Genomic DNA, 13,237 nt, shown 5'->3' with positions numbered 1-13,237 from the left:
CGCGATCGAACCGCCAGTGTCCGTTTCCCATGCCACACGCAGTGCTTCATTTACAGGGGCGGTTTGGGCTCTCAGGGCGTCTGCCAGCCAGCTAACCTGATGCTGGCCACGACCCACCACCTGCAGGTACTGTACCAGCAGGTGAGTAGGTGGAGCCTTTGTGATGTCTCCCCATTTGGACCCCAAGGCCCCCACCAGAGATCGGTATAATAGGAATTGGCCAGGTGGTAGTCCCATTTCCTGAAGTTTTGTGAACAATAATAGTTGGGTTTCTTCATAGAGGTCACTGAGTGTGTGTGTAAGTCTATCTCATGCCAAGCACGTAGCTCAGAGTCTGCTGTGATTCTGGGTCCCCTTGGTGTGCCCGATAGCGGCAAAGCGGGCGCATAAGGGATCGCCGCTCTTGTGAGGCGGAGTGATCTGCGGTAGCATTTGTGGGCTACCTTGAGATACATTTGCCGTGGGGTCTGTGCTTGTGTAAGTGGGTGAAATAGATGCCGTATCTGTTGTAGTGACCATGGTTCTTTCTCCAATGCTGTGTCTGCTAGTTGTGTGTCGCCAGCCACCTGGATATCCACTGGAGCTGGGCGGCCAGATAATAGAGTTCTAGGTTGGGGACCGCAAGTCCTCCCTTATCAGGCGGTCGGTTTAGCTTTTTCAGGGCAACCCTACAACAGCTGCCGTTCCAAATGAATTCCCTCAATCCTGTTTCCAATGTCCTAAAGTAGCCAGGAGGGATGTAATGCGGGAGATTAGAGAAGAAGTATAAAAGTCGCGGCAGGACAACCATTTTCAGGAGTGTTATCCTGCCCGCCACTGATAGCGGCAGTGTCCTCCAAAACGTCATTTGAGACCTGATCGAGGACACCGCTCTTACAAGGTTCCCCTCGAATATATCTCCTTCGCTGTGATAGATTTGGATACCTAAATATCTGAATGTGCATGGTTGCCACGGGACAGGGTTCCCCATTAAGTTAAGTCTCGGGTCTGAAAGTCCCGGATCAAATGGGAAGAGGCACGGTTTAGACCAATTAACCTTTAGGCCGGATATTGACACAAATTGTTGCAGGAGTGAGTCAGCCATCGGTGGGATTTGTGTGATATCTTTAAAATATAATAAGAGGTCGTCCGCGTACAGTGACACTGTGTGCAAATTATCCCCTAGAGGGATTCCCCAGTTACTTGCTTCTCTGCGCAAGGCCGCTGCTAGGGGTTCTATAGCGAGTGAGAATAGCAACGGTGAGAGGGGGCAGCCCTGTCTCGTACCTCTGCACACCTGGATTGGTTCAGATATCTCGGGCCCCATCCGTACTCGAATCAGCGGTCTGGTGTATAGTAGTTTAACTAGGCGAGTGAAGTATAGTCCCAAGCCAAATTGTTGTAACACTTTGAACAGGTAAGGCCACTCCAGGGAGTCGAAAGCTTTCTCTAAATCTAAAACAAGGCAGCCCGCTTGCGGCCAATCGTGTCTTGCGTACTGCATGACCTGAAACAGTCGTCTGATGTTATGGGAGGTGTCCCTGGCCGGCACAAACCAGTTTTGGTCGGGGTGTATTAGGCCCGGCACGCTTGGCGCAAGTCGTGTCACCAACTCTTTGGCCAATATTTTATAATCAGTGTTTAGCATTGCCAGGGGTCCATACGAGCCTATGTCCGCTGGGTCTCTTCCAGGCTTGGGAAGGGAGACCAGCAGCGCTTCCCTTTGAGAGGCCGATAAATGGCCCTCTCTTTCAGCGGTCTCGTATACCTGAAGTAGCTTGGGTGCCAGCTGTACTTCGAAGGCCTTGTAAAAGCCAACTGGTAGCCCATCCGGGCCCGGTGTTTTGCCGGATGCAAGTTCCCGGATGCTAGATTTGATCTCTTTGAGATCAAGAGGTGCCTCTAGTGCTTCAGATTGATTGTCCTCTAGGTGTGGGAGCATCACTCCTGCAAGAAATTCCACGCAGGAGTTACCCCCAGGGGGCACTCTTGAAGTGTAAAGTGCCTTATAATGTCTTGTTACTTCGGCCTGTATCTCCACTGGTGTATATATAATTTCTCCTGTCTGTGAGCGAACTTCCACTTTTGGTGTCCTCTCAGAGTCTCGACGAATTAGCCAGGCTAAGAGCTTGCCCGCCTTGTCAGCTGACGCGTGGGTTTTCACGGAGTGCGCTGTGTAATTTAAACATCTCAGGCGCTCCAGTAGTGACAGGTGTTCTGCACGCATTACTGATAGCCTCAACTCTCCAGTGTGGTCACCAGTTACTTCTCCCTCTGTTTGCAACAGAGCCCACCCCACCCGGATCAAGTCACCCTCGACAGAGCGGCACATGTTACTCTGAGTTCCCAGGCAGTGCCCCCGGGTGAACACCTTGAATGCATCCCACTCTATCAGCCCAGAAGAGGCCGTGCCCTCATTTTGCTCAAAGAATTCTGGGATTATAGCACTTAATGATGCTCTAAATGCAGCATCCTCTAGTAATTTCGGTCTCAGTCTCCAAGTGGGAATAGCCGAGTGGGGAGGTTTCCAGCCCAGGCACTATCAGTGGGTTATGGTCAGAGTGTGTGCGCCCCAGATAGTCTAAGCTCTCCACCACCAGGGCAAAGCCTGCCGTGCAGAGCATTCGATCCAGGCGCACATGTAGGGAGTGCAGAGCAGAGTAAAAGGAGTAGACTCTGTCGTTTCTATGTCGTTGTTGCCACACATCTACTAATTATCATTGTTGTATCCAGTCCGCTAGACCGCGCGAGGCTGCTACCACTGGCGATGTGGGCAACGGGGGAAGGAACGGTCCAAGTTCACATCGAGCACGCTATTGAAATCTCCCCCCAGCAGCCACGGAAGGGTACTCCAGTCGGCTAGGTGGTGTGGCAGATTAGGTAGGAAGGTTGTCTGGTCTGTGTTTGGGGCATACATGGAGCCTAATACCATTGCGCGACCCGCTAGCTTTCCCTTAACTAGTACAAACCTACCCTGTGGGTCTATGACCTGTTCTTCAGCTGTAAAGGGGATGCCTGCCCTAACCCAAATGAGCGCACCTCTAGCATACGCCGAATGCCCCGTTGCAAACAATTGCCCTCTCCAGCGCTGGCGCAGTTGGGGAAGCTCGGCCTGTCAGGTGTGTTTCTTGCAAGAAAGCTAATTGGACTGAGTGTCTTTTGAGGTAGGAGTAGATAGCGTATCGTCGCTTGGGGGTATGAATACCTCTTACATTCCAGGTAATTGTTGTGTATGTAGCCATATATTGAGTCTTTTTTCAGTTTCACCCTCCCAGCCCCTCCATGCAGTGCCACCCCGACTGTCTTCCGTTCTCGGTTAATACTCTGTAGTTCAGTAAGTGTCAACCGGCAAAAACAAAACATAACTAATGCCATCAGAGCAGATAGACACCAGGTCACCGCCCAAACACTGTGACTAAAACTATAACATGTAATTGCGTGTCTATACATTAAATGCCTCCACTGGTAGGAGCGTGGGGGGTAGGCCAACCACAGGGCATGTTGTTCGGCTGTGGCAGATAACTGAAAGGATGGGGGGAATATGAGGGGGGGTCCCTCTATAGTTAATCGCAAGGAAGTGCAGCGCGCGGGACAGGGCACTAGACATGCCAGTGTGTACTTAGTTCCATGTGATCTGATGTTCACGTTTTATTGTCTGGTTCAGTGCTTGTTCTTCTTTTGGGGCATGTCCATTCTGGCGTCTCTGGTAGGATGACTCCCACTGCGTGTAGTCTCTCTGCACTGTACAGTGATCCTTTTTAGAAAAAAAAAAAGTTTGTCTGCGGTGGCCGGTGTCACGAGGGGCCCCTCGGAGAGACCTGATTCTAGCAAGTGATCCGGTGTAGTGGGACGGTCACCAGGTGGCTGCGAGAGATCTGTGTCTGACCCCGAACTCGGGGAGGATGTACCCATCGCTGCGGCTGTGTGGATCGCCTCCCTTCTCTCCTGAATTAGCTGTTCTAGGTTTGGGGCACATTTTGTTGGTCCCGTGTGAATTGCATTCCTTCTACGGTCCCGTCTGGTTCGGCTGCGCTTAGCTCGGGGTGTTGGCTCAGGTACCACCGGTGTGCCAACAGAGGACAGTCCTGTCGACTCAAGCCATTGCCATGCTGCCTCAGGCGTGGGGAAGAAGTGCGTTTTGTTTTCCGGTACAACTCGTAGTTTGTCCGGGAACAGCAGAGAGTAGTTAGGCCAAGGGATCGTAGCTTGCGTTTTAGAGGAAGGTAAGAGGCACGATCTCTTTGCACCGCCAAGATGTAGTCCGAGAACAACAGAATCTGCATGTCATCTACTTGGGGAGGCAGTGCGGCCCTCACCGCTGTCTCTATCTACGTAGTGGAGGAGGCGTATGATGAATGGACGTGGAGCACTCGTCGGTGGTCTCGTCTGCGCCGGAATTCTGTGGGCACGCTCCACAGAAAAGAAGGGGGTAAGCTTCCCCTCAGGCACCAGCCCCCGCAGCCAACTCTCCGAATACGCTGCTGGGTCTTGGCCTTCGATGCCCTCCGGTAGATTTACCACTCGGATGTTGTTTCTTCTAGAGCGGCCTTCTGCATCTTCTACTCGACGTTCCAACTCCGTCACCCTAGCGCGTAAGTCCTCCATTCCTGCTTTCAGCTGGGTGGTCGCAGGTGTTAGTACATTTACTGTGGCCTCGATTTCGTTGGTTTTGTCCATTAGTTTGCGGTGTTCCACGTGTAGTAGGACAAGGTCACTCGCCACCTTGTCTATCTTGGCTTCCAGCGACGTGCGGGCACGCTCCAGTGAGTCTCCAAAGCGCTCCACCGCAGCTAGCACCGCAACCAGCTTTTGTGTGTCCTGGGTGAGCAGATCCTGTGTTTTTCTGGTTCCAGCACCAGAGCGCAGGCATCCTGTTTCAACCATGTTCCCAGTCCTTGGGGGGTTCTGACCAATTTCTGATCAGTTGTCTCCACTTTGTTAGTCACTGTGTATACTTCGTACTGTGGCTAGGTTTCCTTTAGAGTGGTGGTGTGTTTATGAGCAGTTTGTCTCTGGTTTCGCGTAGCCCGGTCTCCAGCTCCACCTCCGGCGACTATTTCTGAGTTTACGGTATGGTCTCACTTTGCGGACAGTCTAGTAGGGGGTTACGTTTGCTGGAGTCTCCCGTTTAATGTCTCGTATGTTCCAAGCCGCCAGCTTGCCTCGTGCTCTCGGCGCCGTTTCCGTTTGCTTGAGCGCCCAGAGCGATTAGGAGAGGTTGGGCCCGCTTGTCGGGGGTAACAGACTGCCCCTCCGCGATAGCACGAGCAGCCCAGGTAGTCCATTCCTCCCCTCCAAATCTCTACTACTCACTTCTTGCTCCAACGTTCTATGTTAGTGCTGCTGACTCTCGGCTTGTCGCCAGGGATTAGCGCCGCTATAAGCGTGCGTTCACTGCCTCCCTCAGCTTCAGTTGTCGTCTTAGGCATTCGCTCTTTGCAGCTCCCCAATCACTTTTCAATACTAGGTTTAGTTCGCTGGGAGGGTATCCCCCACCCCTCAGTCTCAGCTGCCACGACCAGGGGCGATGGCAGGGGCCCTCCGGGCTCCACCAGTTTGCCTAGGGGCCCACGCTCACTATTAGGCCTCACCTCAAGTCACACTCTGTGTTCTCTCTTCGCCAGGAGGCAGGCCGTCTCCCCCTCGAAGCGCGACCGCTATACCAGCAGGAGAAGGAGCCTGGACTCCCAGGCCCCAATGTGTGTTCACGGTCGCCGGGGTCACTCCGTTTTCCCTTTTTTTTGGTAGCTGCGCCTCTTCTCCCTCACTGGGAGCGGCCCCCGAGTCTCGCCCACATCCCGAAGGGGCTCGCAGGCGTTCCCAAGGCCAGCCGCAGTCCCAGCTTAATCTTCGTGCGGCTCGCGCGTGCTTTCCATTATTAACGGTAGCTGAGCATCTCCAGACAGAGCGCGCTCAAAGGTCAGCGGGGGTGGGGAGGGCTTGGGACACCACAACCCCCGGTATGCAGCTCCAGCCGCATTAGTCGCATCACTGTGTGCTCGCGGCTCCGGTCGTACCAGCCGCGTCTCTCCGCGCATGCTCCCTTCTTCTCGGCTCAGTCCCGAGGTCCAATGAATGCGGCCGTGGCCCGGGACGCCGCTGCAACTTGTCGGTGTTCCGCCCCCGGGGCGCTCGGGTCCTAGAGCCTCCTCGGTTCCGGCCCAGTCCAGCGATCAACAATGCCCCCCCTCGTTCCCACTCAGGAGTGCTAGTTTGGACGAATGCGGCGCGGAGCTCTAGCAGCTCGCGTCCGCCATTGTTGGTGGCTTGGCCACGCCCACATGGGGAGGACCAGCATTGATAATGGTCTGAAATTACTAGGGACCCATGAGTCCATGGAGGATGTTTTTTAAGATGGGGAGACAATGGCTTTTTTCTGTTGTTCCAGCAGAAAGGACTCTTCTGCCAGACTTTTCCAGACCTTGTGCAGTAGTGGGTCAAGAGGGGAGCCAGAAGAGGTGGGTCTGGTTAAAGAGAGGAAGCAATCCTCCGAGATAAGTTCAAAGTAATTTAGTTTGTGCCCTGACTTATTATAGCTGTTGATTATCTTGGGTATAATGCAAGAAGGGTGGGGGCGGGATCCCAAGTTAAAACATTCTCTGGAGATATCATAGCTAAAGTAGAACAACTAAGCTGGAGAATGTGCCTGATGTTGGCCAGAATCGTAGCAATGTTTTCCTCAAAGAACAGTGTAAGGTTGTCACATAATTTCATAGGAAGGTGAAATATCCCTTTTCAGACAGTCAGAGTTAGACACCTCCTGCACAATGTCAAAGATCCTCTTGGTATTATCAGAAGCAGTTAAAATTGCAGTAGCATAGTATTATGCTTTTGCTTTGTTGATCCCTTCTACTTGTATATGGAAGATCATAATTCCATTTTATCCTCCTCTTTGAGAAACTGTGCCATTTCCTCTCTAGTTGTTTGCAAACTAATTTCAACTTTTTTAAGGAGGAGTTGTACCAAGAGACAGAAGGATGACTCCACTTTTTCATGACTTGGACAGGAATTTCACTGCCCAGGTGTGCGAAGATTTCACCCTACATGATGTTATAATTCTCCTCTATCGACTTGTCTTGATCGAACAAATTCGATAGCTTGGATAGGCCCTTGCGAGAGGACACTCCAAGTTTGTGCCAAGTTCTACCTGAGTGCATTGTGGCTGCTTCCGTCTTAGCTAGATTAAGTTTTCTAACCTAGGGATGGAAGGTTATTAGTGAGTGGTCAGTCCAGCAAAGAGGAGAAATGTATTCTACAGCCTTCAGGAGCTAGAAAAAGATCTATCATATTGCCACTGGAATGCATGGGACCAGTGACTGATTCAGCCCTAAGATGTTGCAGGAGCTACTAAACTCTCTGAACAGAGGGGAGAGAGGCAATTCCTCAGCCCATATTTTGAAATCTACCAGGATGAAGAAATAAGAGTGGGTCAGTGCCATACTGGAAATAGTCTCTATAACAGGATGTAGGTGAGAGATTGGCAGACCAGGTGGACGGTTGCATAGAATACCTGACATCAAGCAGCCTTTTCAGGCTGCATGGGAAAGCCCATTAGATTGATACCAGGGGGGTTCATCCAAAGTTAAGGATGTCAGGTTTCAAAAATCTTTAAAAATAATTCTGACACCACCATCTAATTTAGAACAATATAATCATCATGCTTTGAGAACAGTGTCCATGAGTAAAAACAAAACATGAATTTTAAGTGAGAAAAGAAGGCTTGGCAAAGTAAAAGAAATAAGTTAACTATAGAAAATAAAACTTTGCCATTTTGTTTGTCTTGCTGGGCACGTTTTTGCTAGTCACACACCTTCTAGTTGCAAGTACCTCAATCGCGTCATGATCAGTGGACGGGCATTGATTAAGTTGAATCAATCAGTGCTTGGTCCGAAATGGTGCTAGGCCTGCAGTGACTTATTACAAGGCTGTGAAGACAAGTGCCATGCAAGCCAACAAATGGTAAACAATGGGCAGGCTCTAAGCCCACTGTAAGATTACAATAGCATACACCTTCCAGCCAAGATCTAAAAATTTAGTACATTTTAATAAATAAAATAACACCAAAATGAACAAAATCCTAAAGTAGAATCCGAGTTATGAATTTTAAAGACCTGGTCAAAATCAACAAATAAGGCCGAGCGGGAGTCGTATACAATGGGTGGATTGGGCCTGGTCTCAGCTGAACTTCAGACTTGAAAATATTAATTTCATAAGCGTTCTTGAGAAGGTAGAGTCTCAGTGAGACAATGCAACAGGCTGTATCCAAGGATGAGTCATCAATGACGGGAAGCCGCTGGATGAATTCTTGGTTAGGCCGTTGACAATGACGGGAAAAGCTTCAAATGGGAAAAGCTGGATTTTCAGGCAGAGGATTAATCATCACTGATGGGGTGCTGTTCATCGTCAAGCTTGGTGAAGATTCCGACCTTTGTACTTAGAGCTGTTTCTGAAGCTCGAAATATCCCAGAGAAACATGCTGTAGCCAAAGAAGGCTCCATGAGTCTGAATCCTGTCAACAAGAGGTCCTGCTAAAAGGAATTTGCTGCTGTGGAGAAGAACGATGCGGAAGCAGCGGTGAAGTGAATCGCACTGGCAATGCACCTTCATCGGATCTGTTTGTAGGTAGGTTCCAGTCCCCTGTCAGTTTTCAGAGCAGTTTTGGATGAATATTTGTTTGTTTTCTTCTAAGCCCCCATTTTTGTTTTTTCCCTTTCAGCTCTGCTGTGCTTCAGAGATAAGTGATATTGTCTGGTGCATAAAGTCCTTTTTATTTCTGGTAGTCTTTGGGATTCCCCAAATTCCTGGTGAAAGATGAGAGAGTTATTGATACACCACTTGCTAGCCCCAGTGCATCTCTGCTAACCCCTTTATCAAAGATATGTTCCCATCTTGAAAGGAGCTCCTGACATAACTAGTGGAAGACAAGGGGGTCTCAGTACAATGCTTGCTAAACGAAGTGCCTCTTGCCTTACTTCTTATGTGAGCTGGGTTACATAAATAATAAGCTTCTTACATGGCCCACCTTGTATCTCCTTTTGTAGGGTAGTGTCCAGTTACCACTTTCCCTCCTGAAATGACCCATATGATTGGTTATGGGTTTGTGGTGGGAGCTTGACATGTAGTAGGGCCCCACTGCTTTAAGGGAGTCTCCACAATTGAGTTTTGCTGCATACCTACCGGAACACTCCACTGATGGCAGTCAGTCATTGCTCTGATGTTCATGCATAGCTGGTCTATTTGCCTATATCAAGCCAGGGGGCAACCCCATGCTAGCAGATAAGAGCTATGAGGAGTCCCTTCAGCTCCACTGCCCCTGAAGTGGCTGGTGGTAAATACAGGAGCAAACTCGGCCCAACCGCCTGTCTGGTCACCAACTCAAACTCTCTCCATGGTGGTGGTTGACTATACTTAAAGACCAGGACATAAAGCAAGTCCTTGCAGACCATGCAGTGCAAGGGGACCTGAACCCTTTGGGAGCCTCATTTTGCCCCATGCCAATGAAAATGACTATCTTTGAGATATGGAGCAGTCAGGGGCCCCTCATTGCGCTATGCAGGAGAAGTTCATCACTTTGTGTTATGCCATTCCTAAAGATTCATGTGGAGACCTACGAGTCACGAGTAGAAAGGGAGACTGATTGGTCCACTGTGACACCTGGCTTTCAAGGTTTTATTTTTTTCTTATATTACTTAGAACCTCTTGGTTTTTATCAAACATTGCGAACATTGTGTTCGAAAATACGCCATTTGGTACTGATGTCGAATATTTTGTCCATAGAGAATTTCCCCAAAAAATCACCTAGGTTTGCTCAGTCCTATGCAAAGCAGGCACCAATGGCAACCTGAAGATTTGCAAACCACTACGCAATAGATATCCAAATAGAACTAGAAGTAACATGTTTCTTCATAGCCCAACATGGTCTTCATATTTACCTTTGCTTACTTACAGCTATTGCTCCACTCCTGTTTATATCCAGTCATTTTTAATTCATTCACCCAGCCCATCTTCTCTTCACCTTGTCTGCAGGCAGGTTTTTTGTTTTATGCATATGCTGTTTTTCCAGAGAAAAAAATTTAATGTTTTTGAAATTCTTCTGGCAGCACATGTGAACATTTGTACTGTATCAAAAGATATTACAGCGTGGCCTTTGGAAGACATTTTTCCTAGAACTTGACTTACTCTTTTAAAATTTGAGTATATACTGTTCTGGGTGGATATTTTGACATTTGAAAGACAATTAGCATCTATTTCTGTATTTGGAAAAATGCCTTATGAGGGCTGACAGTGAGGTGACAAACATGACATGATTGCCTGGGACCGTTTGGCGCAGTATTACTACTACAGCATTTGGCTTATTGTTTCTTCTGTACAAAATTACTCAATAGAAGCTTATGTTGTATTAAAATCGTTTAAAACGTTTGGTGTAGATGGCATTACTGCCCTTGCAAAATTAAACAGACACATAGGCGCTGAAAGTATGGGTTGGGAGGGGTGGGGGTGCTGCAGCACCCCCATAATAACTATGCTGGAGTGTTGTTATGTCAGCAATAAACCACGTGCACATAAATCACATTGCAGTGAAATCACACTTGTGCAGGCCTATAACAAAACAAGTAGGAGTCCGTGGAATGCTTTTACTTGGATCAACGATCATGCTCTTAGACACACCCTTGTCACACCCTTGTCGACCCCCTTTTATTTTAACTTCGTCACATGGGGCAGGACGGCACCACATACAACCAATATTATAGGAGGCATACCTGAATCCCCCCTAATATTACTTTTAAAGGGGTGAGCGCTAGCACACCTGCCTCACATGACCAACATTACATACCTCATTCATTTTGAACAAAAATAAAATAAACAGAAATGCAAAAACAAACTTAGCCAGCACAGGACTACAGCCTTCAAAAACAAATAATCATTTGTGCTTATCTGCACTGTAGACTGATCCTGCAGTCAATCAATGTCACAATCACAGCACATGATCCCTCAGGTGAGAGGATAGTCCTTTGTTACAGAGCAGTCCATATCTTGTGCAAGTGTCTCTGCTGACAGGAGTATCAGAGGCTGAGTTGGGGCAAGAGTTGGGGCAGGACTTAGTGGTGTTGTCAGGTTGGTTCTTTGAGATGGGACTTTGCCCACCCCCTTGCAACACCTCATCTGGCCCCAGAAGGTATTTCTCCCTGTCTTCTTGAGCATCACCTGGTGAAGGAACTGTGCCGTGGAAACGGTTTGAACCTGGAAACATTTTGGGGGTCATTCCAAGCTTGGCGGGCGGCGGGAGCCGCCCGCCTAGCGGGAACCGCCAGAAGACCGTACCGCGGTCAAAAGACCGCGGCGGTCATTCTGGGTTTCCCACTGGGCTGGCGGGCGACCGCCAAAAGGCCGCCCGCCAGCCCAGCGGGAAACACCCTTCCACGAGGAAGCCGGCTCCGAATGGAGCCGGCGGAGTGGAAGGGGTGCGACGGGTGCAGTAGCACCCGTCGCGAATTTCAGTGTCTGCTAAGCAGACACTGAAATCCTAAGTGGGGCCCTCTTACGGGGGCCCCTGCAGTGCCCATGCCATTGGCATGGGCACTGCAGGGGCCCCCAGGGGCCCCACGACACCCCATACCGCCATCCTGTTCCTGGCGGCCGAAACCGCCAGGAACAGGATGGCGGTATGGGGGTCGGAATCCCCATGGCGGCGCAGCAAGCTGCGCCGCCATAGAGGATTCCCCTGGGCAGCGGAAAGCCGGCGGTACACCGCCGACTTTCCGTTTCTGGCCGCGGCTGTACCGCCGCGGTCAGAATGCCCAAAGGAGCACCGCCAGCCTGTTGGCGGTGCTCCCGCGGACCACGGCCCTGGCGGTTTTTACCGCCAGGGTCAGAATGACCGCCTTTATGTGATTTCTTCACTTCCACGTTGAGCAGTCACTCTAGTGCCTTTGATGTGGGTGATCAACGATGGGTAAGATTCAAATGGAGTATGAACTTTACTGCCAGGAAACCAGTCTTGGACTAGCACTCGGTCACCAACCTGAAGGTTGGGTGGTCTCAGCATCCGGCGCTTGCTATCACAGACATTAATGGCCCTCCTCTTGGTGAACACTCTTTGGTCACCAATGGGGTCTGGTGACCACTGTGGTGATGTGGAATAGAGCCTTGAATCACCCTCCTCATCATGAGGTGTCCAGGATCTTGTCCAATTGTTGATTAGAGTGTTTGACAGTATGCCTGCAGAAACAAGTACATAGTCCATTCATACGGTTATTGATTGGCATGTGGAATGTGTATTACTTTCTTAAGTGTTCTCATGAAACTTTCCACCTCCCCATTGGCTTCAGGCCAGTGGGGAGTGCATTTATTGTTTGATGTTCAGTGACTGGAGATATTTGGCTGCTTCGTGACCCTGGAACAGAGGTCCATTGTATGTCCTAAGTTCCTTGAGAAGTCTATGAGTGATCAGGGTTTTTCCCAACTTTGGCAGCAATTCTTACATCCCTTGAGATGTTATGATCTCCACTTCAGGGTGTTTAGAGTAGTTGTCAATGATGACCCTGACATATCACCCATCTGGAAGGCTTCCAAAGTCTAAACTTGTGCATACCCATGTCTGACGGATCCCTGTTCGCTGATAATTGGTGATGGGGGTCTGGGCCTCCAGTTACCTGGCACCATGGGCATAAATGAGCCATTGTCTTAACTTGTTCATCAATCAACGGAAACATACCCTTGCCCACAGTCAACCTTTCATTTTCACCACACCCTTATGTCCTGCATGGGCAAGTTGTATCACTTGGTTTTGCAATAAGGTGGGAATTACTAGGTGATGGGCCCACAGCAAACACCCATCAGGATCATCCATTAGTTCAGGTCACACATGGTATAAACTTTCAAGGATGTGCTAAGCCCCCAATGTCCCCTGGGATTCATACTCTCAGAGCTTGTGCCACTGCCTATTTCGAACAGCTTCCAGCGCTTTCTTCAGGCACATGTCTTGTGCGTGGCCTGAGAGATAGTCTCCATAGAGATGGGAAGTAGTCTAGACCTGTCAGCTACGAACCTTCCATATTCTTCCATGTCATTTGGTTCAGCCTCTTTCTCTGGTGTTGTGGATCTCTGGTGCATAATCAGATGGATTGGACGTTCCAGTCCGAAACTCCACTTGGCAGTTATAGTCCTGTAGCTAGAGCATCAACTATTCTAATCTGTGTGGTGGTTTGGATGCAGACCCTTGTAACAGTGGAATGAGGGGTTTGTGATACGTAGTGAC

Source organism: Pleurodeles waltl, chromosome 1_2 (assembly GCF_031143425.1).
Source record: "Pleurodeles waltl isolate 20211129_DDA chromosome 1_2, aPleWal1.hap1.20221129, whole genome shotgun sequence".
Classification (NCBI taxonomy): domain Eukaryota; kingdom Metazoa; phylum Chordata; class Amphibia; order Caudata; family Salamandridae; genus Pleurodeles; species Pleurodeles waltl.
This window is presented reverse-complemented; position numbering follows the sequence as displayed.